Here is a 5,933-nt window from a genome sequence, read left to right on the forward strand (position 1 = left end):
TTCAAGGCGCCTTACAGCTGTAGGGAGTGATTCGAGACGATTCCTGGCGTGTGCTCGTTCCCATATACCGTACGCCCCGGGGTGCAGTGCTAGGATGACGTACAATACCGCTTGGGCACGTAACGACGTTATATGCAAGTGCGGGACGTGAGGGTTTTTGTTTGTTCGTTTTGTTTTGCTCTGCTTTGCTTTGTTTTGCTTTCCATCGCGTTGGTAAGAGCGTAAATAGAAAGGCGATTCCTGCGTCTATCACTAACGTAAGAGCTATTTCAAGTGCGACGTGGTGCGGCTTTTCAAATGCTTGTGGGCATTTCTCTGTTGTTGATTCTTTTTTTGTGTGTAACAAAGTGGCATTTTCATGTCCGGACGGGGAGACTTTATCATTCCGACATGAAGCCACCCTTAAGTCCTCTGAGGCTTGTCTGTCTGCAAGGCTTGTATTTTGGAAATGTTTTTTTGAAACGGAGAACGACTTTGAAATAGGCTTCTGCCAGCGCCTCGCGATCCAGGTAAGATTGTAGCAAGAATGCAGCGGCGGTGGGGCTTTCTGTAGTCATGGCCGGTTGGTTAAGGCGATGGACTAGAAATCCATTGGGGTCTCCCCGCGCAGGTTCAAATCCTGCCGACTACGTTGGCCGCCTCCAGTCGGTGTGTTTCGGCGCAAGCAAAGAAGCGCGCCTCTTTGCTGTTCCTGGTGGTTTTAAAACACCCAATCGCTTGTACCCGCTGCCTTGGAAATAAGTTCTTCAGCGTCCGCGAATGGCATTTTGCAGCTGGAAGCAGATGTCAACGCGTTTTGCACAGAGCACCAAAAAAGCGTCTTTTTTGAAGGCCCGGGTATTGAGCATTGGTGGTTCAGTGGTAGAATTCTCGCCTGCCACGCGGGAGGCTCGGGTTCGATTCCCGGCCAATACAGTGGCTTTTGCAGCGAGCGGCTCCATCACTTGCATCCCCTTGCAACTCGCAACTGAAAACCCACTGAAGCTAAGCAGGTGTGAGCCAGGTCAGTACCCGGATGAGGGTGAGCTACAGGGAAACGATTTCTTATGGGGCGCAGTAAGTACAGACGTTTAAAAAGCTCCATTCATGCCGACGATGTAGCATGAAGAAGTGCAACCTAACGTTTGACAGACAAAAGCCGGGCGCCGCTACGAGCAATATGAAATCAAACTGACAGCACACAGCGTTTCGCGCTGACTCAAAAGTGATCTCGACAGACGCTGTTCTCTGCATAACGCTGAAAGAGCTAAAGAGCGTTTCTGTTGAGACGTAACAAGCTCGTTTCTTTCTACCATGATGTCACCATGACCAAATCTGTCTTTAAACACCTTGCTCAGTCTCTGACGAGACTGTCAAAAATCGCTTTCGCCGATTGTATTTCAAACCGGCGGAAGCGGGGTATTGGGAAAAGTTTTCAACTAGCAATAATCGCACCTTGGCTAAACCTCACAGGCTACGATACTGCCACTGCGCAAAGCTGACGGTTGCCAGGCAACCGCGGGGATCCTATGGAAATCGTTATCGATCGTCTCATGGCATGTCCTTGCGGTAACGCTTCATATTTGTCGTCTTCTTCTTCTTCTAGCTTGAGGTTTTGAAGAATTTCATGACAGACAAGGGCTCCGTTGGGAACAAAGGGAGTTGTGAGAAAACCGTTGCTTATTTTCAGCAGCAGAAATACAACCCTTTAAATACAAGATGACAGAACAATGACGAAGGGCATGCCGGGAGGAACTCATGCACTACTGAGGAAAGGGGGCGGGCACGTACAGTTCACATTCAAGCCACAAGTACTCTTCTCGGATGTTACACAAACAAATCCTAACGTCTTGAAAGCATTGCAGCATGTTTGTGTCCCACTTCCCGTGGCTGCAGGACGACTGACACGAACGGACAAACACAATCTGTGGCGTTTAGCGTGACATAGTCTTGCAGGCATCGTGCTGTCTCACTGCAATACTATACCGCTGGAAGAAACAGTCCATCTGGCCATGAAACTCATTTGAACGTCTAGCTACAGCAACTAACAATATCATGATTTATTCAGGATGTGTGGAATCAGCACGTCCCGGAGACAGCTTCCGAAATCGTGAGCATTCTCTGGTGGTGTCCTGCAGGGCTCCTGTGGGCGTGCGTTGGTGGTATAGTGGTGAGCATAGCTGCCTTCCAAGCAGTTGACCCGGGTTCGATTCCCGGCCGACGCAGTGGCGATTGGTTTTAAATGCTGTCATGAGCCTTGGATTGTGACTAGCAAAGCGAAGCCTTTTGAAAGAGCTAAAGCACTGCAAAACGGAATTGAAGGAGAATCTTACAGGGGATTCTGAGCGGTGTCTGCATGCACGCAGTCCGATACAGGTGCTGAAAGCTTGAGCTACTCTCAATGTCATGCTGCCTTTCCCCGGAGTAAATCTGTTACATTGAAAGAATGCTTCTGGCAGGTTCAAAAAGGGACCCTTGTTAATTGGAGAAATCAATGATTTCGAATGAATTCTGTATGCGTTAAAAGACAGCTATACACAGAAAACATGCAGGACACTGCTCATGATGTTTCCCGAGCCGAAACACTGCATTTTTCCAAGCCATCTGACAAAGCCCGCCCACTGAAAACTTCAGCAGATCGTGTAAAGACGTTCAACTTTGTAACTACTGCACGCACAGGAAGCAGAATAAATTCCTCTTTTCAAACTGTCAAAGGTTTGCTTTGCAAACCCCACAGGACATCGCACAATCTCTTTTGAACAGGGACAAACGATTTCTTATGGGGCGCAGTAAGTACTGTTACTGTCACTGCTCGATACCGACGTTGGCCTACTATACCATGTTCAGCCACCGCTAGAAAATTTACAGCTCTAGCACCGGAGCAAACGACAGGAGGGCCAACATCGAACAGGCACACGTGTCAGACATGGAGAGCGATGAGAATGGGAACCCATGCCTGCAGAGCACAATGGATTAGCAGTCCATCGCCTTAACCACTCAGCCACCTTGTCGACGAAACTGGGCTGTCTGGACATGGGTTGGCGCGCTCCAGATGATCTTTTTCTTTTTTTTCCCTCGTACTCGAGGGTCATTTTCCTGTTCCACATGCGATTTCAACATTTTCCTTGGGAGATGTCAAGCCAGCAAGCCACTGCTGTGGTTCAGTGGCCAGTGTGGAGTTCAGTGGCCCTGTTGTACACAGAAAGCACATTGAGCTCCTTGGACATGAAAAGTTCCAGATAAAAGCCATTTGTCATCCTTTCTCTTGGTGTCGATGTTGCTATTGTATGTAAATGTGGCAACTTGCTCAGCGAGCAGGCGGAGCACACACCGAATGCAGATGTGTCTGAGTGGTGTGTCCAAGTGGCTGCAAAAGGACAGTGCTCCTGGGGCTCCGTGGCTTAGTTGGTTGAAGTGCCTGCCTAGTAAACAGGAGATCCTGGGTTCAAATCTCAGCGGTGCTTTCTTTGTTCTGTCTTCTCAAACAGAACTGGTCCTTATGGACAACCGCCTACGGCTAGACTTGCAAGTATTCATTTCCAATCTTTAACGCGACTTGTTTTTCTTAAAATGGATGCAACTTGCAAAACATGAAATACAAACCTTGCTAATCAGCGCTAGCGGCTAGCAAAAAAAAAGAAGTCAGCAATGTTTTTTTTCTTTAACCTTAACCCTGCTAACGGAGACGAGTTAATCGACCGAGTCTATGCAGCTTAAACGGTGCGCAAGTCGGGTTCTTAGCTGAAAGGGTGGTAAATCACGCTCACCCCAGTCCTTAATCTTTTAAAGAGGATACAAAATTGAACCTAGTCGCCACATCACATACATCCTGTTCAATGATAAAAAGGTAACATCTATCCTCGCTCCAGAGTAAATCTCACGTTGAGGGCATCTTTTTTTTCACTTTACCGTGCGTCGGGCTCGGCTGCACAGAGGAGAGAGCAGAGCAATGAGGTCACGGGGACGGGGGAGTCACACGCTGGCGGTTTGAATACGCGGAAGATCACTGAGGGATCCACAGTATGTGGACCCTCCGTGCGCCATCAGTCCGCACTCCGGACTCTGAATCCTGCCATCCGAGTTAAGATCTCGGCGGAACCTGAGGCGCAGTTCCTTCTTAAAACGTAATCTGGTGAGCATTTCTAGAATCGTACTTGTATAGATGCAGCCTTTAATGTGTTGCTAGGTTAAAATTGATGACTTCTTGTATTTCAGTAGGCAACTGCCCTCTTGATTTCGGATTTAATTTCTTTATTACAGGGACGCTTTTATGAAGACAGAGTCATGCTCAGGTACTTTGCTTGATGGAGGAAGCTCATTTCGGACTCTGTGATCTGCTCACCTGGAAAGGTCTGCTGTACTACTACAAGAGAGAAGTAGGGTCTGGAAGAAGGGACAATTTTATGATGCTTTGGAAGATAATGTTTTTTTTTCTTATACTGAAAATGAAAGGTAGTTGTTTCTATATGGACTCAGTCTTTGGAAATTGTGTATATATATATTTCAGTGATCCCTCAGCCATTCCTTCTGTATTGTAATTCAATTTCTCTTTTAAAATTCCTTTCCCACTTCTAGGACCTGCAGTTGCTGAACTCCACAATGGCTTCTATTGGAAAGTCTGTGACTGAGACCAAGTAAGTGTTGACTTTTTTATGAAACCATTATTTATTTTGGAGCAATGAGCAATTCTTATATAAATGCAATAAAATCATTATGCTCAAACTATGAGAGAGAAAATTAAGGATAATTTAAGAAATCAGTCTTAGCTTGTTTCTATACACAGATGGTATTATTTATTTTCAAAGGAAACCCGCGAGGATTCCTCTGGTGTGCAAGATGTGCCTGAATACTTTTGATCAGCTTCCTGCTCACTTGAAGAGGGCGTGTATGAAGCACGCCACGGCAGAAAAGATCAGGATGGCCTCTCAACAGGCGAGGGAGGACATGATGAATCACCTGAAGAACGGGGTCATCGTGGATTACCACAGAATAGAGATCGTGTCTGGTGAGGCAAACAGGATAGTGGTTTTAAGACTGCTAGAGTCCTTGGGCCTTTTTGTACATGGGAAGCCTGAAGACACATTGGCAAGGTGAGATATTTTTAATCTGTAAGGCTTCTGTAGTTTCTTTTTGAAATCATTGTTACAACATATTATGTAAAAGCATGTTGAAAAGAATCTACCTGCATTCCAGCGGCCCTGAACAAGAGGCCGCTGTCCAGGAGGAAGAGATGCCAGAGGCTGCTCTAGAAACTGAAACAGAAGCGGATAAGGAAGGGGAAGATGTGAGCTCTGAAGAATTCTATCAGCAGTAAGACTTTTTATTTTTCAGATGTATCTATTTTTTACTAAAATTCTTATTTGTCTTATAGGTATAAAATGTTTAAACCGGTGTTTTATATCCTTACAGGCCCTGAGTAGTTAAAAAGTATCAGCAGGCTCTCCGGAAGAGAGTGGCTCAAGCTGGACTCTATAGAAAGCACTCCCTGGATGCTCCTCTCCTGATTGGATTCAAACAGTACCTTACCAAGGATCTGGGAGTGGCAAATTATTCTCAGGAGGTATTTATTTTTTAAAGGCATTTAAAATTAAGCAATGGTATCTTCATTGTAAATGTTTTTATTTCTTAGCTTAAAATTCACCAATGTGAAATGATGTCAGCCATAAACATCATGACTCTATTGACTCAGGAGCCAATGGTGTGTCGTTAAGGGTCGGAACTCCCGTCTTCCCCCCCGGCCGGTCGGTCCGGAGCCTCAAGGTCCCAAAGCCCCATGGTGGCACATCCCTCGCTTTAGGTGTGTGAAAGTGTGTATTGGTTTGGAAGGGGACCATGTCTGCAGCGGGGTTGAGTGCGCTCTATTATAAACCTAGGGAATCGGGTAGTTACGTCGGCGCGGGGAGTCTGGTGAGGGCCGCGAGATCCCGGGGTGTGAGCAGCGCCAGCCGCGGCCG

General features: G+C 46.6%; 3 non-coding genes across 3 annotated transcripts; 2 read left to right on the top strand and 1 right to left on the bottom strand.

The window, feature by feature from the left end:
* The first annotated feature begins 844 nt into the window (after positions 1 to 844).
* Positions 845 to 915, top strand: trnag-gcc (transfer RNA glycine (anticodon GCC)). Its single transcript has one exon. It is a non-coding gene; the product is annotated as a tRNA-Gly (tRNA).
* Positions 916 to 1,337: 422 nt separating this feature from the next.
* Positions 1,338 to 1,479, bottom strand: LOC138227149 (U4 spliceosomal RNA). Its single transcript, XR_011184851.1, has one exon. It is a non-coding gene; the product is annotated as a U4 spliceosomal RNA (small nuclear RNA).
* A 653-nt stretch (positions 1,480 to 2,132) lies between these two features.
* Positions 2,133 to 2,204, top strand: trnag-ucc (transfer RNA glycine (anticodon UCC)). The gene has a single exon. It is a non-coding gene; the product is annotated as a tRNA-Gly (tRNA).
* Positions 2,205 to 5,933: the final 3,729 nt, after the last annotated feature.

Source organism: Lepisosteus oculatus, unplaced genomic scaffold, assembly GCF_040954835.1.
Source record: "Lepisosteus oculatus isolate fLepOcu1 unplaced genomic scaffold, fLepOcu1.hap2 HAP2_SCAFFOLD_258, whole genome shotgun sequence".
Classification (NCBI taxonomy): Eukaryota; Metazoa; Chordata; class Actinopteri; order Semionotiformes; family Lepisosteidae; genus Lepisosteus; species Lepisosteus oculatus.